Raw genomic sequence first — 15204 nt, forward strand, 5'->3', positions numbered from 1 at the left:
CTAATTCCTGTGGTGAAGAAATAAAGATTATGAGGTCACTCATAATCGAGGTCTTAGCATCCTTAGTGAACTACAGCAACCTCCATGAATCCACAGTAACTCTCAAGAACGAACAGTATCCCTCAATACCCTGCTGTATCCCTCACGAGTGAACCACTAGTGTCTCCCTGAACCTGCAGTATCTCTCATGAACCTCAGTTGTGCCCATGAAACTGTAACATCACTAATGGCCTTTCAATGTTCTTCTTAACCTGTAGTACTCCCCATTAACATCTTGTAATTGTAATTGTAATCGTATTTATATAGCGCTTACTACCCCTGACGAGGCGTCGAAGCGCTTTTCGATGAGTAGCACGCTACTCCGGTACCCAACAAGAATTAGTGATGGATTAGTATAATTTAATAAGGAGTACAGTTTTAGTATTATTATGAGTTAATTTGAGTTGCGGATATGAGAGTTTGTTAGTTAGATTGACTGGAGTAATGGAGGGGTGGAGGAGGAAAGAAATCCAGAAGTGTTAATTGGGAGTTTATCCTTCATTTGCTCAATCCAAAGGCTTGAGATGAATAAAAGGGGGGCGGAGGGGAAAGAGGATGTGGAAGGGTTAGGGAGAGCATAGTAGCAGGGTGAGATGAATGCAGGAGAATTTAGTAGGGTTGTGTGGGAGGTCACAGAGGTAGAGTGAGGTTTGGTGAGTTAGATGTGGGGGTGGAGGGATGAGCTTAGGCAGAGATATTTAGGAGATGGAAGTGGTCGAAGGGATTTGGGATGAGTCCGAGTGAGAATGGAGGATAGTTTGATAGAGACATGACATAAGAGCGATGAGTAGATAAGTGTGATAAAAAGAGAGCAGAAATTCATAGAAACATGCCAGGCACAGAAACAACATATACACATATATGTATATATTTATACACACACACACACATGACTATACACACACATCTGCACATACAATACATAATTAGAAACATGGGTAAAAAATACTTAGTCGTCCATCCATCATCCTGGTAAAAAGGCGGGAACTCCCCCACCTACCTCGAGGGTGGACGGGGCGTGGCCCAGCGGGCGGAGCCCACAGGTGCTCCACAAAGGGAGAAACCCTCCACTCTGTGTCTCCAGCAGAGGAAGACAGAAACCGCGCGTCCCAGTCAGACACAGACCACGCTCCAGCACATCATAAGCTCACCTCCAGGAAGGATTCCAGATCCCCTCCGCCATGGGATCTCTGAGCGCACAGCCCCGCCCCGCCCCATCCCTGCTAAGCCCAAGAGCCAGGGTGGGCCGTCCTTTCCAGAAGGTGAGCTTCAAACCGCGGCATCTGCCGCGTCCACATTGTACACTAGGGTACGTGATGGGCCACGGGGGCAAAACGTCTTCAGCAACCTTGTGTGCCCCCGGCAATGTCATTGCCACTAGTGCGTCCCCGCGGAGATGTCCTCGCGCCCCTGCGCATCAACGACGCACCACGCGAGTCGGCGGTAAACGCAGTGGGGTCGCCTTGGAAAGCTGTCCATCATTCTGGCAAGAGGTGGGAATTCCCCTACCTATTTCGAGGGTTGACGGGGCGTGGCTCAGCGGGCGGAGCTTACAGGTGCTTCATAAAGGGGGAACCTTCTACTCTGTGTCTCCAGGAGAGGAAGATAGAAACCGCGCGTCACAGTCAGATACAGATTACGCTCCAGTACATCATCAGTTCACCTCCAGGAAGGATTCTGGATCTTCCTCTGCTATGGGATCTCTGAGCGCACAGCCTTGCTTTATCTTTGCCAAGCCCGAGAGTTAGGGTGGCTTGTCCTTTCCAGAAGCTGAGCTTCGACTGCGGCACCTGCTACGTTTATATTGGTAAGTGCTTCCTTTGAGGTTTAGTTTCTGTAAAATGAGCATCGTGGCCTACACAACCGGAGTATTTTCTACGAGTATGTCAGTAAGCGTTACCTAGCATGTTTTATATACCCTGTTTATATTGTACAATAGGGGTACGTGATGGGCCACGGGGTAAACGTCTCCAGCAACCTTGTGTGCCTTTGGCAATGTTATTGTTACTAGTGCGTCTTTGTGGAGATGTCCTCGTGCTTCTGCGCATCAACAACACACCACCGGAATCGGCGGTAAAACGCAGTGGGGTCGTTTTGGAAAGCTGTCCGTCATCCTGGCAAGAGGCGGGAATTCCCTACCTACTTCGAGGGTGGACGGGGCGTGGCTCAGCGGGCGGAGCTTACAGGTGCTTCATAAAGGGAGAACCTTCTACTCTGTGCCTCCAGGAGAGGAAGATAGAACCCGCGCGTCACAGTTAGATACAGATTACGCTCTAGTACATCATCAGTTCACCTCCAGGAAGGATTCTGGATCTTTTTTTGCTATGGGATCTCTGAGCGCACAGCCTTGCTTTATCTTTGCCAAGCCCGAGAGTTAGGGTGGCTTGTCCTTTCCAGAAGCTGAGCTTCAACTGGGGCACCTGCTACGTTTATATTGGTAAGTGTTTCCTGTTGAGGTTTAGTTTCTGTAAAAATGAGCATCGTGACCGAACCAACCGGAGTATTTTCTACGAGTATGTCAGTAAGCGTTACCTAGCATGTTTTATACGCCCCGTTTATATTGTACACTAGGGGTACCTGACGGGCCACGGGGTAAACGTCTCCAGCAACCTTGTGTGCCTTTGGCAATGTTATTGTTACTAGTGTGTCTCTGTGGAGATGTCCTCGTGCTTCTGTGCATCAACAACGCACCACCGGAATCGGCGGTAAACGCAGTGGGGTCGTTTTGGAAAGCTGTCCGTCATCCTGGTAAAAAGTGGGAATTCCTTTACCTACATTCGAGGGTGGACGGGGCGTGGCTCAGCGGGCGGAGCTTACAGGTGCTTCATAAAGGGAGACCTTCTACTCTGTGTCTCCAGGAGAGGAAGATAGAACCCGCGCGTCACAGTCAGATACAGATTACGCTCTAGTACATCATCAGTTCACCTCCAGGAAGGATTCTGGATCTTTTTTTGCTATGGGATCTCTGAGCGCACAGCCTTGCTTTATCTTTGCCAAGCCCGAGAGTTAGGGTGGCTTGTCCTTTCCAGAAGCTGAGCTTCAACTGGGGCACCTGCTACGTTTATATTGGTAAGTGTTTCCTGTTGAGGTTTAGTTTCTGTAAAAATGAGCATCGTGACCGAACCAACCGGAGTATTTTCTACGAGTATGTCAGTAAGCGTTACCTAGCATGTTTTATACGCCCCGTTTATATTGTACACTAGGGGTACCTGATGGGCCACGGGGTAAACGTCTCCAGCAACCTTGTGTGCCTTTGGCAATGTTATTGTTACTAGTGTGTCTCTGTGGGGATGTCCTCGTGCTTCTGTGCATCAACAACGCACCACCGGAATCGGCGGTAAACGCAGTGGGGTCGTTTTGGAAAGCTGTCCGTCATCCTGGTAAAAAGCAGGAATTCCTTTACCTACATTCGAGGGTGGACGGGGCGTGGCTCAGCGGGCGGAGCTTACAGGTGCTTCATAAAGGGAGAACCTTCTACTCTGTGTCTCCAGGAGAGGAAGATAGAACCCGCGCGTCACAGTCAGATACAGATTACGCTCTAGTACATCATCAGTTCACCTCCAGGAAGGATTCTGGATCTTTTTTTGCTATGGGATCTCTGAGCGCACAGCCTTGCTTTATCTTTGCCAAGCCCGAGAGTTAGGGTGGCTTGTCCTTTCCAGAAGCTGAGCTTCAACTGGGGCACCTGCTACGTTTATATTGGTAAGTGTTTCCTGTTGAGGTTTAGTTTCTGTAAAAATGAGCATCGTGACCGAACCAACCGGAGTATTTTCTACGAGTATGTCAGTAAGCGTTACCTAGCATGTTTTATACGCCCCGTTTATATTGTACACTAGGGGTACCTGATGGGCCACGGGGTAAACGTCTCCAGCAACCTTGTGTGCCATTGGCAATGTTATTGTTACTAGTGCGTCTTTGTGGAGATGTCCTCGTGCTTCTGTGCATCAACAACGTACCACCGGAATCGGCGGTAAAACACAGTGGGGTCGTTTTGGAAAGCTGTCCGTCATCCTGGCAAGAGGCGGGAATTCCCTACCTACTTCGAGGGTGGACGGGGCGTGGCTCAGCGGGCGGAGCTTACAGGTGCTTCATAAAGGGAGAACCTTCTACTCTGTGCCTCCAGGAGAGGAAGATAGAACCCGCGCGTCACAGTCAGATACAGATTACGCTCTAGTACATCATCAGTTCACCTCCAGGAAGGATTCTGGATCTTTTTTTGCTATGGGATCTCTGAGCGCACAGCCTTGCTTTATCTTTGCCAAGCCCAAGAGTTAGGGTGGCTTGTCCTTTCCAGAAGCTGAGCTTCAACTGGGGCACCTGCTACGTTTATATTGGTAAGTGTTTCCTGTTGAGGTTTAGTTTCTGTAAAAATGAGCATCGTGACCGAACCAACCGGAGTATTTTCTACGAGTATGTCAGTAAGCGTTACCTAGCATGTTTTATACGCCCCGTTTATATTGTACACTAGGGGTATCTGATGGGCCACGGGGTAAAACGTCTCCAGCAACCTTGTGTGCCTTTGGCAATGTTATTGTTACTAGTGTGTCTCTGTGGAGATGTCCTCGTGCTTCTGTGCATCAGCAACGCACCACCGGAATCGGCGGTAAACGCAGTGGGGTCGTTTTGGAAGGCTGTCCGTCATCCTGGTAAAAGGCAGGAATTCCTTTACCTACTTCGAGGGTGGACGGGGCGTGGCTCAGCGGGCGGAGCTTACAGGTGCTTCATAAAGGGAGAACCTTCTACTCTGTGTCTCCAGGAGAGGGAGATAGAACCTGCGCGTCACAGTCAGATACAGATTACGCTCTAGTACATCATCAGTTCACCTCCAGGAAGGATTCTAGATCTTTTTCTGCTATGGGATCTCTGGGCGCACAGCCTTGCTTTAGTTTCCAAAGAAACTATAAATCAATAGAAATATACATATAATCTGAAAAAAATATTTATCCCCATAGGCATATGCAGTTCATAGTTGTTTGAAAAAGGTGGTTATGAAGGAAAGAGCCAACTCTTGAGTAGTTTCCTGAAAACAAGAAAGTTATCTGTGGCTCTTATAGTTGGGGGTAATGAATTCCATAGTTTGGCTGCTTGGACGGAGAAGGATGTACCACCTACAGTCTTTTTCTTGTATGGTGGTGTTCTAAGGCGGGGTGCCAGTCTTGAGCGGAGGGTTCTTTGTTGGATGTATTTGGTAATTTTCTTTCTGATGAAAAGCGGTCCTGTTCCATGTATAGCTTTGTGGGTGATACAAAGCAGCTTGAAAGTGCATCTTCTGGCAACGGGTAGCCAGTGTAGTGCTCTCAAGGCAGGGGAGATGTGGGCTTGCGGCTTTATATGTAGTAGTAGCCTGGCTGCGGAAATCTGGATACGTTGTAGTTTTTTCATAACAGATAGAGATGATCCATGGTAGAGGCTATTGGCATAATCCAGTTTGGATAATACAAGTGAGATAGTAGCTTGCACCTTGTGTGGAAATCCGAGGTGAGGGAAAATGCGTCGTAAAGTCTTTAAGGTGATGAAGCTTGTGCGTGCTAATTTGTCTACTTGGGCATTCAAAGTTAGTTTGGAATCCATGGTGATTCCTAGGTTTTTCACTTCCTTGGATAATTGAGGAGGTGGTCCGAGATCGTCAGGCCAGCCGCACAGAGGGTCATAATGTTTCCAGTCACCACATGTGAGTATTTCAGTTTTGGAGTTATTTAGTTTGAGATGGCTCCAGGTCATCCACTGATCAACGGCTCTGAGGCAACTGAAGATTTGAGAGTTTTCAATGTTTTTGGGGTCTTCTAATTGAAGTAGTATTTGTGTGTCATCTGCATAGTTGTAGCATGTGAGATGGAAATCATTGATCAGTTCTGGTAAAGATATCATGTAGATGTTAAAAAGCAAAGGTGAGATGATTGACCCTTGGGGGACCCCTGTTTTTGTGAGGTAGGGTTCGGATGAGAAGGGGGGTGAGTGGATGATATTTGTTCTTTTTTGGAGATAGGAAGTAATCCAGTCGAGCGCAATCCCTTGTATGCCGGCTTCGTGGAGTCTTTGAGTTAGGGTGTCATGGTCAACTGTATCAAAGGCAGCTGAGAGGTCCAAGAGAAGTAGTGCAGCAACTCCATTTCGGTCAACTGTGTTTTTAAGATCGTCCCAGATTGCCATGAGTGCCGATTCAGTGCTTCTTCCTGGGCGGAATCCAGTTTGGAAGTCTGAAAGTATAGAGTTGTCTTCAATGAATTGTGACATCTGGGCGAATGCTGCTCTTTCTATCAATTTGCCCAGGAAAGGTCCATTTGTGATAGGTCTGTAGTTGTTTGGGTCTTGCGGGTCTAGATTTGTTTTCTTTAATAATGGTCGTATGTATGCCTTTTTCAGGTCTGTAGGAAAAGTTCCTGAAGTTAAAGAGTTGTTGATGATTCTTCTTACAGGTGTGGCAGCGGAAGTAGATAGCAGGATGTTCTTGAAGATCTGTGGTGGGCAAGGGTCAGAAGGGCAACCAGAAGGTCTGCTTGCTTTGACTAAATCCATAAATTCATCCTGGGATATTTGTTTGAAGGACTGTAGAGGTTGGGATGGTTTATTCTTAAAGGGTATTTTAGTAAAGGGGTTGGTGCTGATGGTTTTCTTCTGTTTTAAATAGGAGTCCAGTGTGTCTGCCTTGGTTGTGTAGTGAGTTGCCAATTTGTTTGTGAAATCTTGAGTGGTGGGATGACTTCCTTCCATGCATGTGGGTTTTCGAAATTCATTGAGAATTTTGTAAAATTCCTTGGTTGTAGATTGAGCATTTAGAATTCTGTCTGAGTAGTATCTTTTTTTAGCTTTTTTGATTGATGATTTGTATATCCTGTTAAGTTTGTGTAGCTGCAGTTTGTCTTGACTGTTGTTTGTTTTGAGCCAGGTCCGCTGCAACTTTCTGATTTGTTTTTTAATCTTTTTAAGTTCTGTGTTTCTCCAAGGTGTTGGTTTTCTTTTGTCATGTTTAGTTTTTTCTGAGTGGTATTAGGACATCAAAAGCTTCCTGTAGCCACTCATAAAGTTTAGGTACAGAATTGATTGCATCTAGATCTGTCTTTGCTGTTAGTTGTGTTTCTAAGTGATCCAAATTGAGTTTTCTCCATGGTCGATAGGTGTATGTATGTAGGTGGTTGTGGGGTGTGTTGATTTGTGGAGTTGTCTGTCGGAAAGTTATCAGATGGTGGTCTGACCAGGTGGTTGGTGTGATGCTATGAATAGTAACAAGTTCAGGCTTAGCAAAAATGACATCTAGGATGTGACCAGCGATGTGTGTGGGATAGTGTACAATCTGATGTAGATTCAATGCGAGTAGGCCAGTGGTGATAGCTTTTGGATGGGGCATATTGGGTTTGTCAAACCAAATGTTTAGATCCCCAAGAATGCATAGATTGGAGTATAGTGTAATAAGGTTTGAGACTATGTCAAGAAAGGCATCTGGGAAAGTGGAGTTGTTAGGTGGAGGTCTGTAAAGGAGGAGAAAGTTACAGGTGGAAGTTGGAGTAGGGTGGCATCTGGTAAGGAGGGCTTCACAACCTTGTATGGAGATGTTGTCTGTTTTACTGAGGTTTATTGCCTGTTTGAATATAATAGCTAGTCCACCTCCTCTCTTGCCTATACGGTTTTGTGTGATGGTTTGATAGCCTGGAGGAAGGGCTTCGTGCAATACTGGTGCCATGTCATCTCCCAACCAGGTTTCCGTAATGAATAGTAAGTCAGGTTGTGTGTCTGTGAGCAGGTCGTAGATGTGGTGCTTGTTTTTTGAGAGTGATCGAGCATTTATGAGCTGGCAGTTTAGATAGGGTGTGTTAGTGGTAGTGTTGTTTTGTTTAGTAGAAGGGTAAGTAGTATAATGTGAGCTTGAAGCAGGAGTGTTGCTAGTTGTGTTGACTATTTGAGGCTCACAATAGTCTTGCTTTTCAACATAGTGTTCCTCTTCCAGCAGGTTAAGGAGGCATTTTGTTGGGTCTGTGTGTGTGGGTGGTGAACTTGGTGGCTGAGAGAGCCATGAGGACTGTAGTGTTTTTTGTAGGGTAGTTTTATTATGAAACAAACAAGGGGATGCGAGGTTGCTATGAGTGGCATGTTTTTTATTATGTTTGCGTTTGTTTAGAGTGGAAGGAGTATGGGTTAGGGGTGGGGGAGGAGCATGTGGATCATGATGTAAGGCTCTAAATTGTGCAATGGAGGAGAGGCGACTGAATGAAGGTTGCTGGGATGGGGTGCTTGTGGTAGGTGTTTGTGAAGAGTGGGGGGGTAGGGGTGGAGATAGGGTGGAATTTGTATCCTGTGTGTAGTCTTGGGGGTGAGAGTGGGTATGATGAAGAGTGTAATGTAAGTTTGTGTTGCTTTGATGTGCTGATGTTTGTGGTCGGTATTGTTTTTGTGGAATAATGAGAGGGGTTATTGGTGTAGTTGTTTTTGGTGAGGGACTTGTATGCGAGTTAGTGCTGTTAAGTGGAATTTGAGTGTTAGATGGGGTGTTGATGTGTTTTGGAGATGAATGTATGAGGTGTATATGAGGTGATGGATGTGTGTCAGGGAGATAAGTATTAGTTGAGATGACTGGAAGAGGTAATATGTGTGGTGGAGTGAAATGTGGGAATTGTATGGTTGTGTGTAATTGGTGAGCAGAGGGGAAGAGTGTGTGTAGATGATGTGTTTGAAGGCAGGGTTTGGGCATTGTTATGAGTTCAGGCGGTCTGTGTGAAGCGAACAGCGGATAGTGTTTTTGGTTGGTATGTGTAGAGAGTGTGTATCTGGGAGACTGAAACTGAGAGAGTTGTATGTTGTAGTTTTGTATTGTGTGGGTGGTGGCAGGTAGTGTTAGTGGGAGGGGATAGAGTAGTGTTTGCTGTGAGTATGAAGGTGTTTGACTGTAATAGTTATGGGGTGTATGTGTATATGTGTTGTATGTAGGGTATTGTGTTGGGTGGTGGGGCAATGCATTATGTCTGTAATCAGTTTGTGATGCATGAATTGGATATCTTTGCGGATAATGTGTTTGCATGTTGAGGGATGTGTTGGGGCAGAAACCATTTCTGGTGGAATGAGAATGGGAATTGGGCAGCATTTCTGGCCCTAGTCCCTAGTCCCTACCTGTCCCGAACAGACCCAAACAGACAGCTGCCCTTGTCCTCTCCGCCCTTTGCCTCGACGCCCGGGCTCAGACGCCCTGAATCCTAGCCTTTTATAGCCCTACTGGCCAATAAGAAGCTGGTCCTAACCCTAGCCAATCCGATTTTTAAACCCTAATTTAGCCAATTAGTGGGAGACCCAGCCCTAATCTCCAGTCACAGCCCTATTTCCTGACCCCCAATCACAGCCCCAGCCCTAGAACCAACAGCCAATCAGAATCCCAGCCCTATCCACCAATCACAGCCCTAGAAACCAACAGCCAATCAGAATCCCAGCCCTATCCACCAATCACAGCCCTAGAAACAAACAGCCAATCAGAATCCCAGCCCTATCCACCAATCACAGCCCTAGAAACCAACAGCCAATCAGAATCCCAGCCCTATCCACCAATCACAGCCCTAGAAACCAACAGCCAATCAGAATCCCAGCCCTATCCACCAATCACCGCCCTAGAAACCAACAGCCAATGAGAATCCCAGCCCTATCCACCAATCACAGCCCTAGAAACCAACAGCCAATGAGAATCCCCAGCCCTATCCACCAATCACAGCCCTAGAAACCAACAGCCAATCAGAATCCCCAGCCCTATCCACCAATCACAGCCCTAGAACCAACAGCCAATCAGAATCCCAGCCCTATCCACCAATCACAGCCCTAGAACCAACAGCCAATCAGAATCCCCAGCCCTATCCACCAATCACAGCCCTAGAAACAAACAGCCAATCAGAATCCCAGCCCTATCCACCAATTACAGCCCTAGAAACCAACAGCCAATCAGAATCTCAGCCCTATCCACCAATCACAGCCCTAGAAACAAACAGCCAATCAGAATCCCAGCCCTATCCACCAATCATATATGCATCCCTGGAGCTAGCAACCAATGAAACACCATCTCCCAAAAGAACCTATCATAACAGCATGTGCAACAACCACGAGGAACCTATATAAGGAGCAAGTTAACTAAAGTCCAGTCCCTGGGGCCTGGGGGAGGCTACTGGTGCTCTATTCAGTATCTCCTTGGATACAGACAGGCTGAATCCACACTTTCAAGCTAGCAGAGTCTACTTTTCAGGTAAGGGGGAGATTGTTTAAGAGACAAACACTGCAATAGTTATGGGCGCACATTCTAAAAATCGGGCTTTTTAAGGCAAAAAAGACAGGGGGGCAGACAGCTTGTAAGCACAGTTTAAATCACACAAACAGATTAAAAAACAGTCTCCTAAAACCACACTCTGAAAGGTCTATGTAGTCTTTTTTACTAAGAATAGGGGTGAAAAAAAGGGGGGCAGGGGGGGGGGGAGCCACTAAACTAGCAAGGGAATTCACACAGTCACAGCAAAAAAACGATTTTGAAACAAACACCACTTTAAAAGAGGCCAAGCTGCCTGAAAAACACAGAGAGTCCACAGTAAAACAAACACTGTTTGAACAATTAATACTATTTGACTAGAAAATATCTTTGGGCTCCTTACCTAGGTCTCTTTGCAATCCTTGAACACTGGGCTGTATCAGGACACAGGAGAGAATGCACAGAGGAACACAAAATGGAGGTGCCTGTCTTTGGCCTTCCCTCCACAAACTTAAGGAGCCAGAGCAGGTGGGGGGGGGGGGGGGGGCGGGCCTCAGGTGCAGCAGAGACTCAGGGAGCCAATCAGCTAAGTCCAGTCCCTGGGGCCTGGGGGGGGGCTACTGGTGCTCTATTCAGTATCTCCTTGGATACAGACAGGCTGAATCCACACTTTCAAGCTAGCAGAGTCTACTTTTCAGTTAAGGGGGAGATTGTTTAAGAGACAAACACTGCAATAGTTCTGGGCGCACACTCTAAAAATCGGGCTTTTTAAGGCAAAAAAGACAGGGGGGCAGACAGCTTGTAAGCACAGTTTAAATCACACAAACAGATTAAAAAACAGTCTCCTAAAACCACACTCTGAAAGGTCTATGTAGTCTTTTTTACTAAGAATAGGGGTGAAAAAAAGGGGGGCGGGGGGGGGGGGAGCCACTAAACTAGCAAGGGAATTCACACAGTCACAGCAAAAAAACGATTTTGAAACAAACACCACTTTAAAAGAGGCCAAGCTGCCTGAAAAACACAGAGAGTCCACAGTAAAACAAACACTGTTTGAACAATTAATACTATTTGACTAGAAAATATCTTTGGGCTCCTTACCTAGGTCTCTTTGCAATCCTTGAACACTGGGCTGTATCAGGACACAGGAGAGAATGCACAGAGGAACACAAAATGGAGGTGCCTGTCTTTGGCCTTCCCTCCACAAACTTAAGGAGCCAGAGCAGGTGGGGGGGGGGGGGCGGGCCTCAGGTGCAGCAGAGACTCAGGGAGCCAATCAGCTAAGTCCAGTCCCTGGGGCCTGGGGGGGGCTACTGGTGCTCTATTCAGTATCTCCTTGGATACAGACAGGCTGAATCCACACTTTCAAGCTAGCAGAGTCTACTTTTCAGGTAAGGGGGAGATTGTTTAAGAGACAAACACTGCAATAGTTCTGGGCGCACACTCTAAAAATCGGGCTTTTTAAGGCAAAAAAGACAGGGGGGCAGACAGCTTGTAAGCACAGTTTAAATCACACAAACAGATTAAAAAACAGTCTCCTAAAACCACACTCTGAAAGGTCTATGTAGTCTTTTTTACTAAGAATAGGGGTAAAAAAAAGGGGGGCAGGGGGGGGAGCCACTAAACTAGCAAGGGAATTCACACAGTCACAGCAAAAAAACGATTTTGAAACAAACACCACTTTAAAAGAGGCCAAGCTGCCTGAAAAACACAGAGTCCACAGTAATACAAACACTGTTTGAACAATTAATACTATTTGACTAGAAAATATCTTTGGGCTCCTTACCTAGGTCTCTTTGCAATCCTTGAACACTGGGCTGTATCAGGACACAGGAGAGAATGCACAGAGGAACACAAAATGGAGGTGCCTGTCTTTGGCCTTCCCTCCACAAACTTAAGGAGCCAGAGCAGGTGGGGGGGGGGGGGGCGGGCCTCAGGTGCAGCAGAGACTCAGGGAGCCAATCAGCTAAGTCCAGTCCCTGGGGCCTGGGGGGGGCTACTGGTGCTCTATTCAGTATCTCCTTGGATACAGACAGGCTGAATCCACACTTTCAAGCTAGCAGAGTCTACTTTTCAGGTAAGGGGGAGATTGTTTAAGAGACAAACACTGCAATAGTTCTGGGCGCACACTCTAAAAATCGGGCTTTTTAAGGCAAAAAAGACAGGGGGGCAGACAGCTTGTAAGCACAGTTTAAATCACACAAACAGATTAAAAAACAGTCTCCTAAAACCACACTCTGAAAGGTCTATGTAGTCTTTTTTTACTAAGAATAGGGGTGAAAAAAAGGGGGGCAGGGGGGGGGGGAGCCACTAAACTAGCAAGGGAATTCACACAGTCACAGCAAAAAAACGATTTTGAAACAAACACCACTTTAAAAGAGGCCAAGCTGCCTGAAAAACACAGAGAGTCCACAGTAAAACAAACACTGTTTGAACAATTAATACTATTTGACTAGAAAATATCTTTGGGCTCCTTACCTATGTCTCTTTGCAATCCTTGAACACTGGGCTGTATCAGGACACAGGAGAGAATGCACAGAGGAACACAAAATGGAGGTGCCTGTCTTTGGCCTTCCCTCCACAAACTTAAGGAGCCAGAGCAGGTGGGGGGGGGGGCGGGCCTCAGGTGCAGCAGAGTCTCAGGGAGCCAATCAGCTAAGTCCAGTCCCTGGGGCCTGGGGGGGGCTACTGGTGCTCTATTCAGTATCTCCTTGGATACAGACAGGCTGAATCCACACTTTCAAGCTAGCAGAGTCTACTTTTCAGGTAAGGGGGAGATTGTTTAAGAGACAAACACTGCAATAGTTCTGGGCGCACACTCTAAAAATCGGGCTTTTTAAGGCAAAAAAGACAGGGGGGCAGACAGCTTGTAAGCACAGTTTAAATCACACAAACAGATTAAAAAACAGTCTCCTAAAACCACACTCTGAAAGGTCTATGTAGTCTTTTTTACTAAGAATAGGGGTGAAAAAAAGGGGGGTGGGGGGGGGGGCAGCCACTAAACTAGCAAGGGAATTCACACAGTCACAGCAAAAAAACGATTTTGAAACAAACACCACTTTAAAAGAGGCCAAGCTGCCTGAAAAACACAGAGAGTCCACAGTAAAACAAACACTGTTTGAACAATTAATACTATTTGACTAGAAAATATCTTTGGGCTCCTTACCTAGGTCTCTTTGCAATCCTTGAACACTGGGCTGTATCAGGACACAGGAGAGAATGCACAGAGGAACACAAAATGGAGGTGCCTGTCTTTGGCCTTCCCTCCACAAACTTAAGTATCCCACATGAATCTGTAATACCACTGGATAATCTGCAGTATCCCATACCAAATGAATCTGAGATATGCGGCATGAACCTATGGTGTGTAGTATTCCTCATTAACATGTAGTATCCTTCATGAAACTGCAGAATCGATCATGAATCCGCAGGATCGCCCATAAACCTCTAGTATCACTTTTAACCCATAGTTAATCCCAGGAACCTGAGGTATTCTCATGAGCCACAAGGATCCCCCATGAAACCTAAAGTATTACTAATGAAACTGTAGAGTCCCCATAACACCTGCAACATCCCTGCTGCGCATCTAGTCCTCCAGTGAAATTGCAGTATCACTTATTTGGTTTTGGTATTGTTAATTTATACATGCTGATCTCTTTAGTAGTCCCACATGAACCTGTAATATACTTCACAAAGATGTATAGTGTGACAGGTAGAAGGTGTCCCAGACTTCTCCATAACATCCCGCCTGATGTCTCTGCTTCTGGTTGGACACGCCATGGCATGTCCTACGGCACATCATCGTTTCTGTGCTGGTTGCTATTTTCTCCAATCTGTGTATACCAGCGGCAGTCTTCTGTCTTCCAGCAGCCGTGTTCCAATCTTCAGTCTACATGTGTGATGGCTAAGTTCCAAATGACGGTGCCCCTCTCCAAATCAGGCACCGTCACCCACTGTGTTACAAGGATCAAACGTCAAGATGACAATTCAAAGTTGAGCTAAGCAATTTTTCTACACTCACATGTTAGCCTAAATGCCATTGTGTTTCTGAGTGAATGGTTCACCAGGGAAGGTTACGCCACAATTCTGTTTTTCAGCAACGAAGTGCAATTTGCTTCACAGGAGAAAAGATGTTTCTTTCAAGAAGGCCAATATTAGACACAAAATAAATAATTGACATCATTCTTAGGGAAATTGTGTAGTGAAACATTTCAAGAGGATGCATGAAGAATGTATAAGGTCAGCTGTTGCTCTTAGACTGGTTGTACTGAGTGTCATCAGGGAATTAATGTGGGTTTACCTATGTATTCGTATATAGTTTTCCATGAGGAAACCCTTTCAATGCACTCTTGTATTCAAATTGAAATTTTTTTATCATAAGACAATCCAATCACTATCCTTCATGGTAATGATATTTCTTTGTGTGATAGTATCTCGCACCATCAAAATATTTTGAGTCCTCACTGAATTCCCAATATATTTCGGATTTTTTTTGGTCCTTGCTCAGGAAAGGGATCAATATTATTCAATCCAGCAGAGATCTCAAGACTTACTGGTTTCCTCATGTTGTAGTGCCAGCTCAAGTTGGACTTAACTAGTTTATCCCCCATTCTGCTACTGAAATATCCCTGTTTGAGGCTTTGAGAGGACCAACGATGGTTCTGTGTGGATCCAAGCTGGTGTAAGTTCATTCTGTCAAGAGTATTCAGCCTTTGGTACCAATTGCAGATGATGTATTATTTTCTCTGATGCTGCAAGACCAGGTTTCCATAATCCAAACGCAATTAAATGAAAAAAGTTAAGACTGCCATGTATAAACAATAATCCGTAGGTAGTATGTGTATTGATTTTCCAAATGTTGTCTGCCATCTACCATCTGATGAATCCTATGATATCTGTAAGAGTAAGAATTTTCCAAACAATGTGTATTCTTCTGAAATCTTGGGAGAGGCTTAAAATCA

At 45.8% G+C, this 15204-nt stretch overlaps 1 protein-coding gene across 2 annotated transcripts in view; it reads left to right on the top strand.

Moving 5' to 3' along the window:
- LOC138292018 (NXPE family member 2-like) overlaps nt 1-15204 on the top strand; it is a 250316-nt gene that overhangs the window by 108919 nt on the left and 126193 nt on the right. The gene's annotated exons all lie outside the window — the stretch shown is intronic.

The sequence above is a fragment of the Pleurodeles waltl genome, chromosome 4_2 (assembly GCF_031143425.1).
Source record: "Pleurodeles waltl isolate 20211129_DDA chromosome 4_2, aPleWal1.hap1.20221129, whole genome shotgun sequence".
Lineage (NCBI taxonomy): Eukaryota > Metazoa > Chordata > Amphibia > Caudata > Salamandridae > Pleurodeles > Pleurodeles waltl.